This window comes from Saccostrea cucullata, unplaced genomic scaffold (assembly GCF_032062105.1).
Source record: "Saccostrea cucullata isolate Sc308-1 unplaced genomic scaffold, CSIRO_AGI_Scuc_v1 ctg21213, whole genome shotgun sequence".
Lineage (NCBI taxonomy): Eukaryota > Metazoa > Mollusca > Bivalvia > Ostreida > Ostreidae > Saccostrea > Saccostrea cuccullata.
This window is the reverse complement of record NW_026936325.1, coordinates 1-7,105: the sequence shown is the minus strand read 5'-3', so window position 1 is coordinate 7,105 and position 7,105 is coordinate 1. Positions and strand designations below refer to the sequence as shown.

At 30.0% G+C, this 7,105-nt stretch overlaps 1 long non-coding RNA gene across 1 annotated transcript; it reads left to right on the top strand.

Moving 5' to 3' along the window:
• Positions 1-9: 9 nt before the first annotated feature.
• On the top strand, positions 10-4,874 carry LOC134245359 (uncharacterized). Its single transcript, XR_009987406.1, has 4 exons — positions 10-67; positions 3,943-4,045; positions 4,492-4,722; positions 4,815-4,874. It is a non-coding gene; the product is annotated as an uncharacterized LOC134245359 (long non-coding RNA).
• The last annotated feature ends 2,231 nt before the right edge of the window (positions 4,875-7,105 follow it).

Genomic DNA, 7,105 nt, shown 5'->3' with positions numbered 1-7,105 from the left:
CAGAGAAGACGCTGTCAAATCGCCATGATGAAAATCAACAGAGAAGATTACAGAAGAATTAAGGTAAGTTCCTTAGCTAAGACTATAAAATTAATGTTAGATATGTTACTTAACTTATATATTACACGAACAAATACATATCTACCGGAAATGGCGAGGACAGGTTTGTCGTGCTAGAATGAATGGCCAATTCATTACCGAAACAAACCTCTTGGAGTTTGGGACTAGCACCTGATGAGAGTTCCCTTTCAAAATTAATGACATTTTAACCGACATCTTTTGACCTTTTGACATCTTTTTAAATTATAATTATGCTATAGCACAAACCAAAATTTCTAAATTCAATTTGCCTTAACTCCTTTCTGGTCATTTTCTTTATTAAATTTTGATTTTTGTTCACATATATGCACACACAAATGCATATAATCTGTTGATATTCAAAAATATATGTACTTATCTTTTGCCAATTATTATATTTAATGCCTAGGTTAGTATTCCTGTAGGCTTTTAACTTTGTACAGTATTATTGCTAATTTTAAAACATTATCTAAAATTTAATTTTAGTGGGTGTAAACAGCAATTATTTACAATATTTCAAGCTAAATAAAAACAATGTAGCAAAACTAAATTATTTCAAACCTCCCCCACCCTTATGTTTATTTCAAAATTAAATTTTAATACACATATACACTTTCCAAATATTGTATTTAAGGAATGACACAATAGATATGCAAAATTGTTCCTCAAATTCAATTTTTCTGAAACTTTACAATTTTGTTCTAGGATGCAAAATCTCTCTTTGTATATGATATGAAAGAAATTCAACCACACATTTTTTGCCCACATAGTCTGAAATAAGGTCTGTCAGACCCCTGTAAGAAGATTGTGAAATCAGACATTTGACTTGAGAATGAGTCTTATTTTAGAATCATCAATTGATCTATTGCAAATTTGTGCAATACTTTTAATAAAGATAACCTTTTTGTTACTTTAAATCAGTAAATCATATTGAAACTGGAAAATCTGAGTAAAATATTAAGTAAAAATAGAACATACATAGCGTAGGAATTGTAAATTCACATGTAAATATCCGACAGTTTAAAGTTTCTTAAGAGCAAATGTATAATTCAATTTTTACAAAAAATCAACAGAATAATTCAGATGGGTCCTAAAATAAAATCTGTAAAAATAAAGAAAATTGAATCAGTGGTTTCAGATATTTTGGCTATTAAAAAAATTTCAATAGCAAAAAAACTTAAAGATTCAGTAGATGACGTCACAATATTTGACCTTTGATCTCTTGATATGACCTTGACCTTTGTAGTACATAAAGAATGGAGACTCCTGATGTATGTGTCCAACTATCAGCTCTCTACTATACATGGAACAAAAGTTACACTGCATTTTATAACAGACTGTTACTTGCTTGTTTATTACACTTACGAGGGCCGTTCAAAAATTACGCGGACTTGCTGCACAGAAAAAATATTTGACGACATAATCGGGCAAAATGTCGCACATAATATAAAAAAATCTTTACTTATATGGTCTACAAAATTTCATATCAAAATGTTGTAAATTGGTATCAATTTTTAGTGATTCTTCAGGACATATCAATAAGTCACGGAGCAGCAATATATTCGACGTCACAGACATCATAAAAAAATATGTGATTGAGCTTTCATTTTCTCAACATTTTCCCAAGAGTATCTGTACAGTTTGAGTTATCTTATCTACTCAACATCCAAACACCATTTCTTGTCAAGCTTTAAATCTATTAAACAAGTAAAGAATATTCTTTTTTTGTTTTAAAACCAAAAAACTTCAGGTATTTATGAAATATAGTGTGATATTGGTGACTCTCAATCACGTTCTTTACAGTCCGGATCAAGTTTTCATCGATAAATCTTCTTCCCGTCCTCCCGTATAGCCATATTTCAGAGGTCTAATGGTCTAAAATTCTTATTTGCTATTTGTGGACGAATGTCACGAATACCCTAGTTTACTACATGTTTTAATATTCATATTTTGGATCTATGTTGGTGATATCTCGAGCATTACACATAATTTAACTAAAGTGTGGTGCGCCGTCATTACACGAGACGTCATTTTCACAGTCGTTTTCACGGGAATCGCATCAGAGGAAAATCATTTTATTTCTGTTAGTACTTCAAATATCACGCCAGAAATCCAAATACACAATAATAGAACGATTTAAAGACACATTTGAGAAAATTGTCGAAAAATATTGCGAATTATAGAAAATAAATGAGTTAAATTTTGAATTCCGCATGCTTTTGCTTCAGATTTTTTGTCGTGCTCCGTACCTCTCCATCAGCGATATCAACATACCGATAATTTTCGTAGAATGTTTTTAAAATACAGGAATTTTGCCCAAAATTTATTGGAATCTTTGAGATACATATTTCTGTGAAATTTCATAACTCTATGACGTCTGTAAGAGTAAATAATAGCACAGTCCGCGTAATTTTTGAACGGCCCTCGTAGATAGCGTAAACGCATTCCAAAATGTAAGCTCCCAAGTGACCAATATATAGAATTCTCTGATTTTTCACAAAATATGACGCAAAGATGCCAAAGCTTATTATTTTTCTTCCAGGGATCATTCATTGTTGACAATATAGTAATATTATTCTTTTTTTTTCTCCAATACTTTTTAAGAAATGGGTTAAATAAAATCCACAGGTGTTTTGTCCTACCTAATCCCCCTTCTTATTTTAATTTATATTTAATTTTTAATTTATCTTCAAAGTTATTGAACAAAATCATCCCCTTTTTTGTTGCTATTTGCAATTTTCCTCACCTCATCCTTATTTTCTCTTTATTATGTTGACATTTAACTACATGTATGGTCGACCACCAAAGAATGATTGTAGCAACACGGTGGTTTATTTATTTATTTTTAGAAAATAATTAGTAGATGTACTACGTACGTATGTCTGCACGATCATACATTTTATATATATACACCGCTAACTTGCCATCTTCGTACCGATTTTTTGTTTTTAAAAACGCTTTTTATTTCTTTTGTAAGGCACAAATGTCCCCTTTATGAAAATCAGAAAATTTTATTTAAAGTCAGATTTAAAATCAAATAAGGTCTGTAGAGCTTTTGAAAGACATAATTAGTAATAATAATACATATACATAAAGTACATCAATGACAATTTACATGTACACATTTAACGCAGTTAAATTACAATGGCATGTTATTGCATTGCAAAAAGTCTTTGACAGTTTGTCGATTGTGACGCAATTTTCTTTTTAAAATGACGCATGTTAGGAATTAATATATGTAAAAATGATGAATTATTACATTTTACTCTGGAAAATAGAATTAATTTTAGCCTTGCATATTTCAACACATAAAAACACTCTTAATCTATTTATGAATTCATCCTTTATTTTTTAATTACATATCAATGAAAACTTTTATGGACAAAACAGGCTTCAATGTATATTTCATTTATTCTGCATACTTATGAAGATATTTTTTGCTTGTTTGTAGTTTGATAATGTAAAAGTGGTAAGCTTTATACGTTAAATCCCATAGCGACTTCAACAAACCTGCTATCTACCTAAAAAGCAATGTCAGTCGAATCAATGATAAGATGAAGAAGTATTATTTCTAAAATCTTATAATTATACCTAGAATGAAAAAAGGAAAGTACTCTTGAATGTTTCTGAATTGAGACATTGTCTATCAATTTTGAATTAAAGAAACAAATATTAAGATTATCTTTGATGTTGAGCATTGCTGAGTCACACCCTGACTTTCAGGCAATGTTCTTGTCACTATTCATGTAACATTTGTTTGTTTTCATGTTTAGTTGTGTTTAACACTATCCGTGATAAAATCTGAGCCTATATAAACCCTGTATACTCTTTTGCTTTCACATCCAACCTTCAAAGTACCGAAAGCCTACATCTCTTTCCAGTTTCAGCTTCCTCCAACAATCCACCATGACGAGGACTCTGGCTATCCTAGTACTCTTGTTTGGAGTGTCACTTGCTCTCTTCAATGGTAAATACTCTTTGTTCTTCCTATTAAATCTCAATATACACGTTTTTAGCTTAATTGCAATGAATTCAATTCTTTTTATCAATTAATCAACAGTTTTCACTTGTAATCCTTAACATTGTTGAGGCAACGGTTATACAAATCTTTCCTATTGCTTTAGACAGGTTTTTTGTTTTAGACAAAAAAGTCATATTTATTTTCCTGTATTCGAAAAAAGAATACTTTTTATGGAGATTTTTCAAAGCATAAAACTTTGATTTTTTAATAAATAATGATAGAAAACAAATTTCCAATTTCTGTTACAAAAATTACCAAATGTTATTTACTTGACGTTTGGTTTTATTTCTTTTTAGAAACCTTTATTACAGGGTGTTTAACATAGTGTAAAATATCTTAGAAGAAAACGGTATGAGTTAAGAATTTTATCTATTGCTGGTATTTATGTTAAGGTATGAATAGAAATGGTTTCAACAACAATGGGTTTAATAATAATGGTTGGAACAACAATGGGTTTAATAATGGTTGGAACAACAACGGTTGGAATAACAATGGTTGGAATGGTTGGAATAACAACGGTTGGAATAACAATGGTTGGAATAACAATGGCTGGAACAATAATGGCATGGGGAGAATGATGTACGGCTAGGGAAATTGAGAGCATTGATAACAAACAAATAAAGGTGAGTGAAAGAGTTAAACTGATATAAAATTGAATATTGTTCTCAGATATTAATATCATCTTATTCTTATATTTCTTATTTTATATTTCTAGGTTGTTCTACAGAGTCTTCAAAGTGTTCAAAAAGATTAATTCTGAATAAATGATTTCAAATTTCTTCGTGATCTTTTTTTAATAATAGATATAATCAGTAATCATTTATGAAATTTGGAGAAAACAAACAGTTATCAAGTTCAAAAGAATGTTTTTGTAGCAGAGCAAACGCGAAACTCTTAAAACATCAAATTTGAAATCAGGTACCACGGAGAGGTCAGCATCCCCTACCGACCGATCACAAGCGTTCTGTGCTCGTTGTTATGATAAGGTAAAAGAAATATCCGTAGACAATTCAGAGTGCAAACAATACCAAACTATTTATATAAAAAAACATCAGTTATCATTCGACTTATATATTCTGATTGCACACAAGTACTCTGAAGTTGACATCAAAAAGATGCATGAGTTTCTGAATTTTCTAATTTCTAAGAATTTTCTTAGGTATATGCTTAAATTCTTTAAGCATATTCTTAGCTGAGTAACATGCTTAATTTCTGTTGCATAAAAATTCTAAGCAATATGCTTAGCAATTCTTAGCTAAGCATATCGCAATCTGCTTTAGTACAATGTTGTCATCTCAATAAAGCCACTTCCACTTTCACTTGAATGTAATCATGTGATAAACAAGCAAAGAAACAATATTATAAAAAATGTTGTTCATATTTATTTTTAAAATTATTCACTTTCCTCTTATAACTATTTGTTTTAATATTTTGACCACTTTAATAGATAAAAATATTTTGATTTATATTGATGACATGTTTAATTATCATCTTCTAAGAGAGAGAGAAAGAGAGAAAGAGAGAGAGAGAGAGAGAAACTGAAGGATGTAGAAAAATATTGCATACTTTAGAGGAAGAGTGAATCAAATTAATTTTTTAATTAAATCGTTTTTTTTTATCAGAAGGCATATATGGTATACACTTTTTCCAAAATGAATTTAGGTTTCCTTACGAATGTTTGTATATAATATGTGTGGCACTTTTCTAAATACACAGTCATTTCTCTCTCTCTCTCTCTCTCTTCTCTTGAGATGTCAATTGAATGAAAATTACGTGTGTAATACGAGATACATGTAAATATGGAATACATGTAAATATGCGATACATGTAAATCGAATTCTTCTCATAATGTAAGAATGATTTAACATAACTTGAAGTACACTGGTGATCTCAAAAAGGGTGACTGCATTGTCACAGCTGCTGTCAAAACTACACAACAATCAATTGACTTCATATTTTAAACCCTTTTAATATGAAATTGCGAGCGTCTAGAAAAGTCTATAAAGCCACATAATAAAGTCGATGCATGCAAATTGTGATTTCTTTCATTGATCATTGTTTTGTATTTAATTTTTGTAAAGTTCCTTTCATTGTTCTGTGTAATTAGCTCTTAGAAATATCTTGAGCAATATGCTTAAAAACTTAAGACAGGTATAGACCATGCTTAACTTTAAGCATATGCTGAGCATATACTTAAGAGTTGAGAAGTTTTATGCAACATGCTAAGCAATTTGCTAAGTAAAATTCCAATCTGCTAAGCAGATAAACAGTACTTAAGTATATACTTAAGGACTTATGAATTTTTATGCATATGAACCAACAACAATACAGGTGTTCCGCTTCCTTGTGAAAGATAAGACAATATGTTTTGTTGTATGTGTCTCTAAAATGCAGTGAGCACATTAAAAGAGTGGAGTGGAAATAAAGTAAGATAACTATCGTCAACACACAATAACTCATTTAATGCATGCAAATTGGAAGTTGTCTTTCTTTGAACAAAATATTCAATGCAGATTTAAAGTTTTGCTGCTTGACTAATTATATAATCATAAATGAATTAGAGCAATTGAGAAAATTTAATTATTATATAGCTTTAATGAGTCTTCAATCCAAGGCAACTTTTAGTGACGTGTACGGTTCAACTGAGTATATCGAATTTTCTGATCTCTCAAATATTTTTATTTAAGCATGCAATTTAATATTCATATTTTGAAGAGGTGCATATATTTTTTAAATATACTTTTATTAATCTTGGGGGTGTATTCTTGAAATAAAGCCTTAAGACAAATACAAAAAGTTAAGCACTTATATATCCTATCTTTCCAATCTACATTTTAATTTTAGATTCGATCCCAATAAAACTGTACATTTTTTTTTTACAAAAATTCACAATAATCCCTAAAAATTAAAGCTAGCCTTTTGGTAAAAGTCCTTCCAGGAGAAACAGGAACTTGAGATGTGTCGAAGGTGAGCACAATTAAAGGAGAGAGGAGTGCGCTGTTTGAT